Source organism: Salarias fasciatus, chromosome 3 (assembly GCF_902148845.1).
Source record: "Salarias fasciatus chromosome 3, fSalaFa1.1, whole genome shotgun sequence".
Taxonomy (NCBI): Eukaryota; Metazoa; Chordata; class Actinopteri; order Blenniiformes; family Blenniidae; genus Salarias; species Salarias fasciatus.
The window spans coordinates 14,524,940-14,541,560 of NC_043747.1; the positions used below are offsets into that span (position 1 = coordinate 14,524,940).

General features: G+C 43.2%; 2 protein-coding genes across 3 annotated transcripts in view; one reads left to right on the forward strand and one right to left on the reverse strand.

Moving 5' to 3' along the window:
* Positions 1-16,621, reverse strand: part of pcxb (pyruvate carboxylase b) — a 277,811-nt gene that overhangs the window by 68,196 nt on the left and 192,994 nt on the right. The gene's annotated exons all lie outside the window — the stretch shown is intronic.
* The window catches only part of LOC115385128 (leucine-rich repeat and fibronectin type-III domain-containing protein 4), a 40,115-nt gene continuing 39,825 nt past the window's right edge, over positions 16,332-16,621 (forward strand). For both annotated transcript variants that reach the window (XM_030087168.1, XM_030087169.1), the window contains exon 1: positions 16,332-16,621. This exon is cut by the window's right edge and continues 364 nt beyond it. The gene's annotated coding sequence lies outside the window, so the exon portion shown is untranslated.

Sequence of the window (16,621 nt, forward strand, 5' to 3'; positions counted from 1 at the left end):
GACAGGAAATACTTTACAGCCCACTTGAAAATACTTCAAGGACGACTTGCTGGAAATAAACAATGGAGGAAAATTAGTGGAAGCAAACAAAACTCAGAGTTAAATGCTTTTTGTTAGTTTGTTTTTTGAGCTTTCAGGCTTTTTGACATTCCACCTGCACAACTTTGGACTTTTCAGTAATTTCTCACTTTAAGTTGACATCCTCATCTATAATTTATATGCATAAACAAACCTAATGTGTGAGCATAAGGGGAAGGAAGGCAACCAAAGGGTATAAATAGATATAAACATGGCAGGACTGAGACGTAAAGTGAGACGCAAACGGCAGAAAAAGTTATTAATCAACGGCGGGGAGATAATGAAGAGGGAAAATAGAGACCGCATTTATGCACTGAGGTTCGTCCTTTTTCCTCTCTGCTGTATCGGATCAATGTGTTCATTATGAGGCTGCTCTGTATGCCTGTGGCTATCACGCACACAAACACACAAACACCCCCTTCACTCGTTCTCCATGTTTCCCTTAATGATTTGTAACACACACACATACACACACACACACACACACACACACACATAAAGTACAACTACTCAGTATCTCTTCTTATTTTTCCCTCAGTCTTCATCCCATTCTCAGTAATGTCACACACATACACACACACACACACACTCAGCAGAGGCCCTCCTCTGATTTGGATGCCCTGAAACAACCACTCGGCTCCAGCTATCACAGCGATGCACGCGGCATGCAAAACACCGGCTCACGCGCTTTTTCTGCCAGAGATGATTGGAGGGCTCTTTCTCATCCTGTGAACACAAGGCGCACGCCTACACCTCAGAGCACTGGTTCAGTCTTTACTGGGAAAAGTGAACACATCTAGATGTCAATTAACGCTTGTGCGAGCTGCTGTTTTTTTTTAACCAAAAATGCAAATGGAACAATTAAACTCACGCGTGCACACAAACCTCTTATCAGACGTGCGTCTGAACGTGGTTCAAGTTGAGTAATGTTTGTACTTTTCCTCCACTAAAAAAAAACAACATCTGGTTGCGTCTGTGCCCACTTCCTTTCTCGTGGCGCTCGGTTTATCACCAGAAAAGTCTGCTTTATTGCTACTCTGCTCACAGTCATTATCACTCTTGCTGCAATCAGCTCTACCAGTGATTGCCAAAGCAACAATGTGAGTAAAGTATTGATATCCAGTGCTGTTGGCTTGAGTACAAACCGTTCGGCACCTCCAGCTTCAGGAGGCTGCGCCTTATTTGTGGAATATATTTTTCATTGAAGTCAGACTTTAATTAAAAGAAAATCACATCATAAGTTATCGCTCTGAAAATCTAGTGGTATTTCCTGCCGTACAAGACGAGCCATAGGTGTAAGCAGCATATTCATCTTGTTAATACAGACATAATATACATCTGATAGTAAAATGCAGTCTGGATTTCTCAGGGAGGAAAATAAAACACGTTCCAGCTTGTTTATGTCTTCTCGTTGTGGGCAAGCTGTCTGCACTGGGATTGGATGTCATTTTTCATTATGAGGTGAGTAGGTGGGGCTGATCGTGGAGGAAAAAAAAAAAAAAATCAGGTGTTACTGTATTACTGGCCAGCCTGCTTTTTATTTATGTACTATATAAATATTTCAACCCTCTAAAGTAGAAGGAGAACATAAGAGCGATGACAGGAGCTGTTCTCGATGTGGACATTTGTCCCACATGGATGTAAAAAACAGCTCGGATCAGGAATACATCTCAGAGGAGATATTGTAGAAGCAGATAACAATTCAACGAACAAGCTACATCGCTAATTATCTTTCTTAATCAAGACACAGGAGTCACATGTGCTCTACTTCTCGCTTGGTTCGGAACCCACAGGATAAAGATCTACTTGAAATTCAGCCAGCATATTGATTGTCGTCTCCCTTTTCTCCTGCAGCTACTGTACATTAATTTACTTCCTGTATGAACAGCAAACTAAATGATCGCGATGATTCTCCATGCATGTACATTTCTAATGAGAGCAGCAGGTTCACGTTCACACTCAGCAGTACTGGTGAGGACTGCCGGTTTATCTGTCAGAGTGCAGAGAGTATTTTCTTAAAATGAAGATGTGTAGAACCATGAAGTACCTGGTTATACACTCATTTCTCAACAGAACTACACGAAAAGGAGGCAGAGATTTAAATGATTTGAGTAATCTCATTAGGAAACAAGTTTCCAGAGAGCCCAGACTCTACATTTAGGAACAAGTTTAAAGCTTCCTTCGGACTGTTTAGCTGTCTGATGCAAACTTGTGTGTGAACTGCCATCTCCTCACCCCTCTCCAGTACATCACTAAGCTGATGGAATTGTTCTATTTTCCTCTGTAAAACTGCAACGAGATGAATATGTTGCATTTGGTACAATGAAAACAAAACCGAACAGACTTGAAATCAATTGAAACGCAATCTTCTTTTCGATCCTTTCAATTTAAACACACAATGGCTGGAAAGGCAGCAAAAGAAATATCCAAACTGAGGCTGGAGTCAAGGCTGAAAGTCAGAGTCGAGTCAACATTCACAGGCCTGGGCAAAAACGAAGCAGAACTTCAGCGCAGAGACGGTGAAGCTGCAGACAGCAAGCAGCATCTCACAAACACGTTTCACCAGCAGCGTCTGCCGTATTGAGTTGTCCGGTCCACCATGCTGAACAGAGATGTTGCGCCTTGTCTGAGTTTGGCTGAGAAACAACATGAAGGAAAAAATAAAAAAATAAAAACATCTCCCCCAAGTGCCGAGCAGCCTCAGGAGCAGATTGCTGAAATTGAACCACTGATGTGTTTATCCACAATGTCATCAAACAGACTGGAATTGGCTTCAGGGTGGGCAAAGTGAACAAATAAAAACTTAACTGGGGGGAAGCTAAAATGAAAAACCAATGTAACCGTAAATATTAGGAAACCAGTGTAGCACCTGCTACATGCTTCCAATATACAACCAAATGAAAGGGACTGACATTAATGGGGAACATACATCATGGCAAGTCTAGAAATGCAGCGTAGATTCAGCTGCAGTGACTGACAAAAACATGGATGTGAACTCTTTAAAAAAAAAAAAAAGTTTTTGGAACTTCGGATTATTCTCATTATCCGAAGACACAGCAGGTTCTTGAAACATGAAGGCCAATTCACAGCAAGCAATGAGATGAACTGATCCTCCGAAGTAACCTGGTTGTTAAATAGGATCATCTGGTTCTACCAACCTATTAAGTTAAAAAACAAACAAAAAAGAAGAAATAAGAAAAGGAAAAAAATAAACCGTCTGATATTCAGGCCCATACATTGCTTGTTTTACACAGATGATGATGTGTATTTGCATACATGTGTGAGAAGTGGCCTGAGTAAAGTCAGAGGCTTGCAATGTCAACAGCATGCAGCCGTCTCAAATCCTGACTCAACTACAAAACGCCTGGAGAAATCTCCTTTGAGGCAGCGTGTCTCTGATTTACAGCTCACCTGGGTCCACAATGCATCTCCCCCCAAATGCCTTTTGTAAACAAAGCTGCACAATCCGTGATCCGTGTGGAGAGCTGCCTCTTAGTATCTTTACCACCCTCAGATACAAACTCCATTCCCACTTCTTCGAAAAGAAAAAAAAAAAAAAAAATCATGGACTGACATCTCACAGCTGAAGAATTTCAAAGCCATCAACACCCGGCAAATGTTTAACTTTTCACCTGATATGCAGCGCACACAGACACACACCTTGCTGGATACTCATTTTTGTCAGTTTGAACTTAAGATTTGTGTGTCCATGCAAAACAAATCCTCAAAGACTTTAAAGGTACAGATTTGGAGATCCAATATTTTTTTTTTTTCAAAATGTCAAGCTAACATTGCTCACCAGTGCATACCACACAGAGACCCTACATCTTCTCCCAACTCATACACTCCCTCCCTCGGCCACACACTGCCTCCACACTCCCACAGTGATTAGGAACTGAATAGAAGAGCTGTCAGGTCATTCGTCTTTTCTCTGCTCTTCTCCTCCGTCTCCTCTATCCCCATCCGTCATGCCTTAACCGGCGGCCCAGTGGTTAAGGCATGACATAAACAAGATCAACACACATGCAGACACACAGCTTGAGCAGCAGATGAACACACTCGCACCGGACCCCACACGCATTTGTCGCAGCTTCAAATTACCCCAAGAGACAAGATATGCCACAGTTAAATCCCCAAACACACCTCGTTGCAAAAACAAGGCAACACACTTGACTCCAATAAGATTACAATAGAGAATCCACGCAATGCAGATACACAACACGCAACCCAGCGTCATGCTGCTGATGCATCTTGGTCTCAGCTGGCTGTTAATGACTTTGTTTCAGTCCACTGATTGGCCTGTTAGAAGGTCAGCGGGCCAGTGGCGGTCTGCATGTGTTTGTTTGCACTCTTGTCTCTGTGTCCTTATCTGCGCGCGACTGTTTGTTGCTTGTGTCTGGAGAAGGATGAGCAAGTCAGCGCTGATGATCGCATCCCGCGCCCGGCAAACAACTGTGATCACACTGCCTCCTCCATTCTCTCCTTAACTGAAAGGTCAAGCCTTAATTCTCTGTGCTCTAATTTCGTCTTTATTCCTTACCTCTCGTCAGAGTGACCGGTGACTATTCACCGTCCCAGCAGCCTTCGCACAATTCTATTTACTTTTATAGCCATGCAACACGCTCTGTAAATGTCTCACGGACAGAAAGGAAAGCAACCCTGGCCGACAAATTTCACCTCTTTCAAAGACATTCCTGTCTTCCAACAAGCCCTGTTACAAAGATAACAAATCCGTGCACAACTATTTCATGGTCGCGCCTACAAATTAAATCTGAAATCAGGGTCTGACATTTGCTACAAGGCTTTTTCCTTGGTGAAATAAAAACAATCTGATTGGAGATCTTTCCAGTAATAACTCATATCGCCACTCCATGGCAGAGCAATTTTCACCTTGCAGTTCACGGGTGAGCTGTGGGCAGAAACATTTCCAGCTCTTATCAAAAATATTCACCCAAAAACGAATAAATAAATTGAAAATTTCTCTAGGATGGTAATTTCTCATAAATGTCTCTCGACTCATCAGGGTGTGAGAGGTTTCACTAAACACATCCATCTTCTTTACTGCTTTATCCGAATCAGGGTCACAGGGTGTGGGAGCCAATCCCAGCTGAGTACGAGTGAAGGCAGGTACCTTGGACAGGTCGCCAGTCCATCACACAAACTCACATCCCAACCAGTTGTTATCCATTCATGCACACACACACAGCCATGCACGGTGCTCACACACCAGTGGGAGCAATTTGAGCTTCGGTGTCTTTTCCAAGGGCATTTCAACACACAGAAAGGACAAGGCGGGTGATCGAACCTGCGGCCTGGGGATTAGAACACCACCCACTACCATGTGAGCCACGGCCGCCCTCAGTCAATACAGTACCAAAAAAATATTTCTCACTTATTAAAAAAAGTAAAACAAGAGAGCGGAGAGGAATTCCTCAAGCTTTCAAACATGTAAGACACACGGTGTCTGGAGCCCTTCGTCGAGAGCACTTCTCATCCGCCTCCCTGTGAACCGGGGCTGGCCGTGGTGCTGAAATTGCTGCTGAACTTCAAAGACCGAGCGAGTCGCTGGTGAAAGGGCGGCTTCTGCGCCGTTATCAGGAAGGGTCCAGTCCAACTACAAATCAGATTTTAAAAATTTAAAGCATGAGCCAGCAGTCAATTTTTTTGGCCTCACTTGCCCCCAAAGAGGCAACACCAGAGCTCCACATCGCACAGAGGCCGACTCCACTGCGGAGGCCAATTTGTCAGTTTGTCCACTAACAGCAGTCCAAAAACCAAATGCAGCTGCGAAATGTGTTTTGTTTTGACTTAAGAGGCAAACAGTTTCCCTCCAGTGCTCTGCACTATAGCTAGCTAGAGATTTCAAAACTTTGGTTTGATTTGTGGAGAAAACAAACTGTTATTATTATAAATGTAGAAAGGAGATGATGATGATGATGATGATGACGATGGCCACATGAAGCAGAAACGAAATCACACGTCCGTGGTATTTTTAATCTATTCAGCGATGGCTGCCAGTATTTCATTTGTAAATACTATAAAAAAAAAAACACAAGATGGCAGCTTTCTGACCACAAGGGAGGTTACATTTACCTAGATTAAGAACGTTATTTTCCTTAAGCCGTGAGTCATCTGGTATCAACAAACTGGGTGCTGAACTTGCTAAAAAGAAGGCCTTCTTAGACTCTTTCAGAGACCCAGAGACGCAAGCTTATTAAAACAGATTGCTACTTAGTGGTATTTTGGGAATCCTTAAGCAGCCTGTGACGCATTAAACGACTCACGATGTACTCTAAACCCACAGAGCGTGTTGTCTCAGACTCTGTTAGCAGGTGTTTGAGCTTTCATGTTAATTATACTTGAACTTGTGAATGCTTATCTCATGATCACATTGCAAGGGAAAAAAGGAGAAGAAATCCAACCAGGCCCGATCGCTTGAGAATTGAGAATATACCCAGTCCGGCGGCACACTGCGATAAGATATCAAGCATCTGAACTCAATAATGGGATTCTGGTAAATTTCACAGGCTTTCCATCCACCCATAATTCTTAGGCTGATATTTCTTAACGTGAAACCTCCCATCAAAACACGACACACTAAAAGAAATCTGGGACTTCTGATATGCAGCGTACCGCAACAAAAGACTCTTCAAACCTTTTAGCACCTGCAGAAAACATTAGGAATTCGTAGTTCCACTCTGGGAGCTCAAGTTCAATAAATCTTATTACCATCCCAATCACGCAGGCACACACACCACTGATCGAGTCTGAAGTTATTTGCTCTGAAGGGAAAGTATAAACAGACATTCGATTGTAAAAACACAATTTCTGCTTGACTTGTTGTGTTTTTGTAAGTAAGTAGATTCACCAGATGGTTAAAAACAAAGGACCAGCGTTGTCTTTTCATGACGTCTGTCGCTGAGCGAGCGAGTGATGGAGGCCAATTGTGACGATTAAAAGCTCTTGTTCCCAATTAAAAGTCTGGTAGCATCTCATTGAAAAGTTCAGACGCCTGTCCTTTTAATTTACACCCTACAGAGTGAGACGATAACATTCCATTCAACAACTTTGAAATTCAAGGTTATGAAAAGTAACTGACACTTCAATCCTTTTTAATCCAGACTCGGAAAAAAATATATATTTTTTATTCATTTTTAGGATTCAATCACTGGGTTGCCAACTGAGCTTCACACTGCCTGTTATCAGCCCTGCAGGTATGAAAACTAGAAAGAATAATAATAATAAAAAAAAAATCTTTTAACAAGGTGAGGAGCACCTTTAAGGCTCCAAACCACTTGAAGAAGTATGGCGAGTTTAATTTGAACATACATGCTGAATTATTTTTTGTCTGCTCTTAAAGATTGTGTTCAGCAGATAAGCTTCGGGCAGTGAGGTTTTGATGAAAGCAACTTCTGATGATATCCCTGTTGGTGGACTTTTACACCTGTCAGTGGATCTTGTTGACCTGTCAAAAGTGAAATATAATTTTGGTTTTAGGGTTGATGTGTAATTTAATATCCATCTCCGTTACACCAGCTCAGGAGGAGGTTTCAGTGCTGTGCGCTGAATATTAACTCGCAATCAGAAATCATCGGTGTATTTATAATAGAAAGGCTCACAGCATGCTGGGATGGATTTTTTTCTTTTTTCTTTTCTTTTTAGATACACAGGAATGGAGCGTTTGATTCCTAGTCTTGCTGTGAGACCTCACAGTGTGTGGGGACCGAGGGCCTCACAACACCTAAATGTGTCTAATTGCTCAATACCTGCAATAAAAAAGGCTTTTAATTGCTTCAACAATCACGATGGCATCCAAGATAAAGCTGAAATTAAGCATTAAGCAAATATCATTCTGATTGATGTCTGCTATAATTAGGCTTAAAACTACACACCATTAGATGCAACACACACTGAACTGGAAATCTGCAACCCAGTACATTTTATTAACAGACTGATAACCCTTGACATCAAATTAAGCGCACCTGTTATCTTTCCCACAGCGCCAGTGACACGTCTTATGTGGTTAGTCACAGTTCAAACAGAGCCCGGAGCATTTGTCGCAAAGAGCGTCGCGGAGCAGGCCCGGGCCTTTTGTTTACGCACTTTAAAAGCAGTAACATAAAACATGGAGATCAATTCAGGAATAAAACCATCAGCAGAAAACTCAATGACTCAAATTACAGTACAAGAAAAGAGGATGACAATACAAGAAGTAACTGTAAGCGAGACATAAATTCTCAAGTTATGCCTTCCAGTTTAATCTCCTAAAGAAACGCCGTAGTTAAACACTAAACAACTGTTACCAGGCTAATTAGAGATGACTCACTGAACGCTGGGAAACGACGTACTGTATCATTTAAAAGACATTTTGGTGTCAGGTTTGAGCTGACAAGGCTACAAAATACTCATCGAGTGTTGCTACTCTCACTAACGAACCACTTCACGAGTTTGGCAGTTTGAAGCAGTCGAGTCGAATATTTGTCTGGAAAGCTGGGTAGTTACAGGACGGGCAGAGGACTGCATGAGCACAGGACTGCAGCGGTGTGCAGAGAAATTGCCGGCGTGGCCTTAAACGCCCCCGCTGACCTGTATAAAATGGGGTCAGACAGATAGTGGCGGTCCCTGGACGCTCACCACACTGACGTTCCAGTTGCTACTGTTTGGATACCTGATGCCCATTTGCAGCAGGAAAAAGAAAAAAAGTAATTTGTCCCTGCTGTGTTTTTCTTTTTTAAACGACTTGTCGTGCCATTTTCTGTTTATATATTGTCTCTTCGTGAACAGATGTTTTGTACTGTCAGTGAAACTAACTACCTCCCTGGAGGAAAATAAAGATTTTGACCTTGAAGTTAAATACAGCGGCAAACATGCAATAATGGGAAATTACATTTTTAACAGACAGGATTTCATTTAATATTTTCTTTTAAAAAAAGACCAATACTAATATTGCATGCTGGTTGAAATATAAGACGAATTCCTCATCGTCTATTGGGCTGATATGTCAATAGGTTTTGCACCAAATCTTTTTGCTTGCCACGCAGACATGAATTTCAATTTTTTGACAAAAAGATAATGGTAATATATTAATCTGAACAGCTGACAGTGAACCTCACTGCACTTTTAACAACATCCTCCCTTGAGTTGCAGCTGGATGAGCGATTTTTCCAAAAATTAATTTCGCTCTCTTTTTTTTTTTGTTTCTCTCAAAATGGTGATTTGGAATATCAAGTCAATATAATTTTCTCTCAAAGTTTTATAATCCAGCAGCTGCTGAATTCCAGCCACATGACTGGCTCAGCAGTAGCCCTCTCTATCAGTCTATTCCTATTGTCTGTCAAAGCACTGGGCGGACGCAATCCCTCGAAACGTTTCACATGTCTATTTTTGGTGCTGGTCGGAGCCTCTGCATCGCAGCGAGGAATAAATGTGTGACTTTCTGTGCGACGTTGGTGTGTTTGACAGTTATTCCTGACTGTGAAATGCCCACAGGTGTGTGTGATTGTCTGTCTCTCTGTATTTGCTCCGTGATGGACTCATGATTGGTGCAGGGCGTGTCTGTCCTCTTCCACCTGGAATCAGCTTCCTCCTCCTGGGACCACGAGGCAAAGCAATACGTAACAGAAGGGGAGTTTGAGTTTATTGCACTAAAGAGTCATTCACAGTTCAAGTCTGCAGAGAAGAAGAACTGTCTGGGTAAAGATATTGCTTTATTCAATCGAGAATGTATTTGTAACGCTCTTCAGCTCAATTAACTTTTCTTCTGCATAAAGACATCCGTCGAGGATGCGTTGTAATTATCTCACGGTTACTTCAGGTGACAGACGGCTAAACGAAGAGCATGAAAAACAGGATTCGGTGAGTCACATGTTGCCTTGTGGAGATCAAAGTGAAGCGGCGTGTCTCGTCCTTATCACATTCTGTACGACGCCGCTGGAAAATTCAATTCAGCCCGTTCCCTTTTACCGTCATGATAATAGCCCGAGTCTCAATACTGTCCTGTCAAAGTAATGCGTTTCATCTAATGGGCGTCTCTATATTGATGAGCACCATCGCCACTGAGGAGGTGACTCATCTCTGTTTTTATACTCAGAAATATTGAGTGAAGATACCCTGACTCCTATAAAGGAAAAAAAAAAAAAAAAACAACAAAAAAGCAAAATGGAAATGTTGACTCAACTGGCAAGATTATGTTTAATAATCCTCGTATCCATCTATGGCGCAGGTTTAAACACTTAATGCTAAAACACACGCGGTCTCTATTTTCAGGAACTCGGGGTGCCCAGAACACCAAGTGACTAACAGCCGTCTCTTATTTGCAGAATGTACTATAACTGCCTTGATTTTCTCTGCAAAGAACATCATGCATTATTTATTTGAACATCTTTATAGCCTTATCATGGCTGCTCATGATTTTCTACTCTGTATTTATAGGTTTTCACATTTGGGTTTTTAATGCTCTCTCGATTGGCGCACCAGCTCCTCCTCTTCCTCCTCCTCCCCCTGTAAATGCCTGCTTCTTACGGCGTCCACGGTTTATGCGCGCTGACCGCGGTGGTCGAAACGGCCGTCCTGGCGCCAATAACTTCCAAAGCTCCAGACTGTATAATCCTCAACAGCCGCGAACGGCGCAGGTGAGACCACGGCTCGGTTCCGCTTAGGGGCCGGCCTGAGCAACGCCAGGGCGCCGGCCTCCGGACGCCCGAACCGAACGCAGCGCTTTATTAATACTCTGAGCTCCACCTGCATTCAACACGCCGCAGTGTCCTGCTGTGAGAAATGTCTATTAGCTATGTTTATTCACACAGTCAATAATCCAAACGTAATGCGATTAAAGCAGTAATGTGACTGAGGTGGAGTCAATGTAAACAACATGCTCCGATGCCGCTAATGCAATTATTCTTGTAGTCAGAATAAGCCTAATTGCATGAAGCTGTGTGCAGTTTTAGCTTTATTATTTAAGGAGTGGTTTCAGTCACGTAAACACCTTAATCCAGCGGTGACTCTGTTGGGAGTTTAAGGGCGTTTTTGCAGAAAACAACTGCTTGAAAGCACAAGTCAAAAGCAGTCGGCTGGTGAGACGCCGGCGCTCCCCCGTGCAGCGACTCGTGGAGATATTCTCCGCGCTAAAAACAAAACTTTCTGTGTTTTTTTATGAGAAAGTTGCAAAGAGGCGCATTTTTTTCTTTGGGGGGAAACATCTCTCTACATAATCTGCAGCGTTAGAAAAATGACTCAAACAAGAATTTTTACAGCAAAGAAAGATAGCCACGAGGGTGAGGCGGAGTACAACCGTGGCAAAAGAATAAACGGCGCCACACTCAGCAGCAGGGATGCAGAGGCCTTGAGTGGAAAAAGCTGAATATGCAGACCATTAAATTCACTTCCTTGGACCAGCTCTCTCTCTCGCTCTGTGCTGATTATTCTCCATGATCTAATAATTAAATGTATGTGAATTTGTACCCTCCGCCTTTATCTGTAATCCACACAGACACCCAGGCCCGCTCTCTCTCTTTTTTCTTTTTTTCAGGAAACTAATGCCAAGAAACTGCAGCTTATTTCAGGGGAACCAATCAGCAAACAAAATCTCATTTGCAATCTTTTCATTTGCACCTCCCAGCTTTGTATTTTCACTTTCCGCAGCCTCTTTTTTTCCCCCCCTCAACATCTCACTGCATTTCTGTACAGACCCATTTATGCGACTCCCCAGCACTAAATAAATAAAGAAATAAAATTAATAGCCTCTCGTATGTTTTCATTTTCTAACAGTACATAATGTATGAAAAGAAACTCCCTCGAATATATTTTTCCGGCACATTTTCTTTTCGTCCCTGTTCACCTCTGTGTCCCCCAGGTCATTTCTCCCCTCTGTCTGGGTAGTTTAGTTGTATTTACACGTGAACACAGATGGACGAGTTCCTGCGTTTTCCTCTTGCACTTCTTTTACTGCAGCCGTTGACTGGTGAAGCAGTCTGCCAACAGTAACTAGCAAATCATTTGGAGAGACTATTACTAATGCAAGGGTGATAAATAAAAGCACACTGACATGCAAACAGCTCCAAGAGCAGAAATTAGACGCTGGTGCGGTGTCGCATGCGTGTGAGTGTGTGCGTCTGTCCTTGTCTCTCATTATCCCGAGATTAAGACAAATGGGCGGGATTCTGCCCTTCGATCTAAACCTCCACACCATTTACCCCTGGCATCACAGCTGAGAAAGTGCATTTGTGTGTGTGTGTGCGGCTCATTTAGCCCTGTGAGGGGTGTGTGTGTCGAACAGCAGGTCGGCGCTCCCTGCATCCTCGTTTTGTGCGACTGTGTGCACAATCATGCAATCGTTTTATTCTCTGTCGAGAGTGTGTGTGTGCGTGCGTACGTGTGTGTGTATCTTCGACGACGCCCTGTTGGGATTTGTTACGCGTGCGATACAAATACATATATTCATATCCATGTGTGAAGCGTGAGTGTGTGTAGACACGCAGTTAACACACGTCTGTGTGCGCTGATGCTCGATGAGGACATTTGTTGTTGCGCTGCTTATGTGTAGTTGCTGTCGCACAAACTTCGCTGTGACTCATCTGCACAGGAAAAAAAAAAAGAAAACGTCTTCATTTCCCGACAAGCCAAAGAAAAACTGGGTGAGAGGCAGGTGTGGAACGTCCTGCTACACTGTGGCTTTAAGCATCTACACGAACGCAAGGATGATTTCAAAGCCATAATAAACCAAATAACCTCAATCAAAGTGCAAAAATATGAAGGTTTCGAATATTTCACACAAGGTCTCCGAGGTAAACTTGCATAACTGTTTTGAAAGATTCAGTCGGGGAAGTTAGATGTTAAAAAAAAAAAAAAAAATGTGGAAGAGCCACACTGCACTGTGGTATTTTCAAGAATTTCATCTCCGTGTTTGTAACTCAACCCTTTTAAAATCAAGCCTCAGTGGGGGCCACACCGTCTGTTGCAGGACTCCTTGTTCTTGTGGTTGCTGGTTTTTATGACTGTGTCTGCGTGTTTGCGGTCGTTGTCGTGCAGTACGTGCATCTGGGACTCATCGGATGCTTCTCCTTGATGCTTCTGTGCCATCATTAAGAATGTGAACTTCTGAAGTGTCTCAAACTTTCACACTACAACCGTATAGCAGCGTAAAGTCGCTGTTTTCCTCCTCTCTCACACGCAGTAAAATACAAATATACATTCCTGCTGCTGGCAAGGGCATGTTGCACAGCTGCTGTCAAGGCTTCGTGGTTTGATTTGAGCTTTTCAGCCTTACCCGTCGCTCTGTGTGTGTTGCTAGACATTAAGCAAAAATCCCATTTTAGCTCTTTCTTTCAGATGGCGGGTGAACAGACACTCCTCAGCATGCTGGGACAAATTGGTCGATGGAAACCTGCGCAGCTCTGACAAGGGTCAGATTTTGACAGTCATGTGACTGACGGAACCGCGGGGCTTGGTGGCTGCTCGCCGTCAGACGTGGCGATGTTGGTCTGAGGACAGAAATATTGAAGGAAACACTGACGGGCTGCTGAAAGATGTGCTGTCTGTGAGTTGGGTACCTTTATATCAAGGCATATCAGAATCGCTAGTAAGGCTGAAAATGTACATCGTATTTAAGAAAAAATCCTGTCATTGTGATGTTAAAAACAACTAAGAATATAATCCAATGCCACTGGCTTACAGTTGTTAGCAAACAAACGCACAAGCGTGACTCTGGGGTCACCCATACTGTACATCGTACATATGTTAATATCTTTAATGCCACGTAATAAAACCTTAGGGAGAAGCTCATTTAGTACCCAGTAATCAGGAATGAATACCATCTGCTTAAGTGGCAGCCTCCAGCCGTGTGAGCTACTTAAAAAACCCGCCACCGAGATGTTTCCAGTTTGTTGACACCACCAGTGAGTTGACCACTGAACCAGACTGTAAGGGGAAAATAAATAATTAAATGAATAAATTGATGGATTTGCTGGGCCGTGGGTCAGTGGGCCAACTCCCCAGCAACTGTTTTCACTTTGAGGGCTAATTTAGCCTGACCGAAGCAGAACAGGTCTGCCCTCCTTCTGATTAAGAGCAGCATTACTCGGAATGGACTAAAGAGCCTGCCAATCTCCCTGCTCAGTTCTCCGTCCCGCAGAGGGAGAAAAAAACATACTTTCCCCCGGTTGCTTTACTTTAACCAGACCAATCTGGTCACAGAACATGTTCCAAGGACACAAAGTCTCTAACCTTTGCCCAGGAGATGATTGGTTTCTTGCACTTTACCTGGAAGAAGAAGTAAAGTACACATGTGTACTGACTGAGATGCAATGAATCTATTGTGATTGGAGTTTGGGCGACTAATTCGAGTACGATTGTTAATCCAACAACTCTGCTGACATCTTTTGAGTTTTTTTGTTTTATTTCAATGGTGATCTGACTTCATCCGTCACCCAGCCGTAGGTAAGGCTAGTTTATTTCACTCGGCAAGGTCGCTCTTCCTGACAATGGAGCTGGGCGCGACACCACTAGAGGGTTGATTAATTGTGAATCAACGGGCCGTCAAAGAGCGCTGTAAAAGGGGAAACGACCGGTCGAAATGACATATCAAACCTCTCCTTGCTGGACCTTGCTTTCAGGGAGGTTTGCAGCTTGTCGGGTTAAAAATACTCCAGGTCATAGAATGGAGAATAGACAGTAAAAGAAAGACAAATAAATTCTGGATGTAGATGTATGGCAGTGGAAGCAGAAGTAAATGCTTGAAAGGCAGAGGGGATAAACAGGAAGGTGAAGCACAGATTGAGAAAAATGGAAGCCATAAATTGACCGCCGGGGAGAAATTGAGATACATGAAAAATGTGTAAATGCGTAAAGCAGCCGAAACGCTGTTTTCTACCATCTTTGGATTTCGTCATCGTGCAGATCTGTGAACAAAACAGCACATTTCTGAATATCGGAAGTGAGCTAATTCTGGGATCCAATAGCTTTGATGGCACAGGTACAGCCTTCGTAATGAGGCGAACACACGCACACGCACGCACACACACACACACCACCAGACAGTTTCCATTAAACGGCTATTTCCAGCAGCTATCGGCGTGTCAAGGAAATCAAGTGCTCAACCGGCGTTTGAAGTGGTATCGGCAACACTTGTTCGTATCGCCTCCCTATCAGTCCTTCCACTCCTCTTTTCTATCGCGGTCTCACCCCCCCCTCTTCCCGACTTATCTCCCGTTCGCCTCCAGAGATCTTTGGCCTCCTCTCTCATCTCTTCCTCTGTGTCCTCGCAAGTCGGCACTCATATGTGCTTCGCTCTCTCTTAATCATCCTCCTCTGCTCCGGCTCTCATCCCGGTCTGACCCACAGTTGCTTAAGGCACTAAGAGCTCGGCTTCCGCTTGTCATACCAGCTGACTTTTTTTTTTTCTCCGTCCTTCTTGGACCTCCCTCCCCCTCCAAAAAGACGACTCGCACCCGACACGGTCTAAGAACACTCCTACAAGTGGGAAGTTTGACTCGGGAGTATTTACACCTGAGACGATTCCATCCCTCCAACCATCCATCTCACAACTCTGATTGCAGCATGCATGATGAAATAGTTTATTTATTCAACCAGAATGTTTAGTATTTGAGCGTATGGGGGAACACTCAGTGTTTTATGAGGAATTACTTTGTTATTAGTGATTTTTGTTGGGTTCTGCAAAGCTCCTTTCCCTAAACTCTTTCTACTATGAAATTCTTCTGGGTCCTTTCTCAAGTAGATTCATATATATAACAGCAATTCAATGTAATGCAAATGATACACAAATACACATATTTGAAGCTTTTATTGTTCTTTTTTTTCCTGCAAGTCATGAAAATAAAATAAACAGTAGAAATATAAGAATATTTCACTAGATTTGTCCTATATATATTTGACAAGCTCACCCAATCCGAACAAAACTGCAGTGTTTGAGTTTGTTTTTTCTATCACTGTCAAAGCAGCTGAGAAATCAGCTAACTTTTCACTGAACGTGGCATGTCTTTTCCGTTTGTTACGTGAGGAAGTCTGCTGCCTGGAGGAACTTCTGCCCCGATATTTTAACAAAGACATGTTGACTCAGTGGAACTGAGGTTTGCATGAAATGAAAAAGATAACTAATATTCTTAATGTACTCTTGACATGCATCTCCCATTTGTCTGTCCACGCAGTTTCTCCCTCTCCCTCCTCAAACAGGAAAAACCATGCATCCATTCCCTCCCTCCTTTCCCTCTCCCGCCGCCTTGCCACCTCACCCTCGCTGTTCTCCTTCCTGCACCTCATCTTCATGCCTCCCTCTCTCTCTCTCTCTCTCTCTCTCTCTCTCTTTCAGTCTGACGCGTGACGCTGCCGGAGACAGATCACGGAGCTCTCTTCTGCTCCTCGCTGGGATCTGAACACTCTTTTCGAGCAGATAAGGACAAAGAAAGCCGAAAGAATCGAGGAAAAACCGAGCGGATCAAGATGCAGATAAATGGATAAATGGGGAGAAAAGTGACTACTCGGAGGAGGCAGGACAAGTGAAAGAAAGAGGAGAAGATCTTTCTAAAAATAC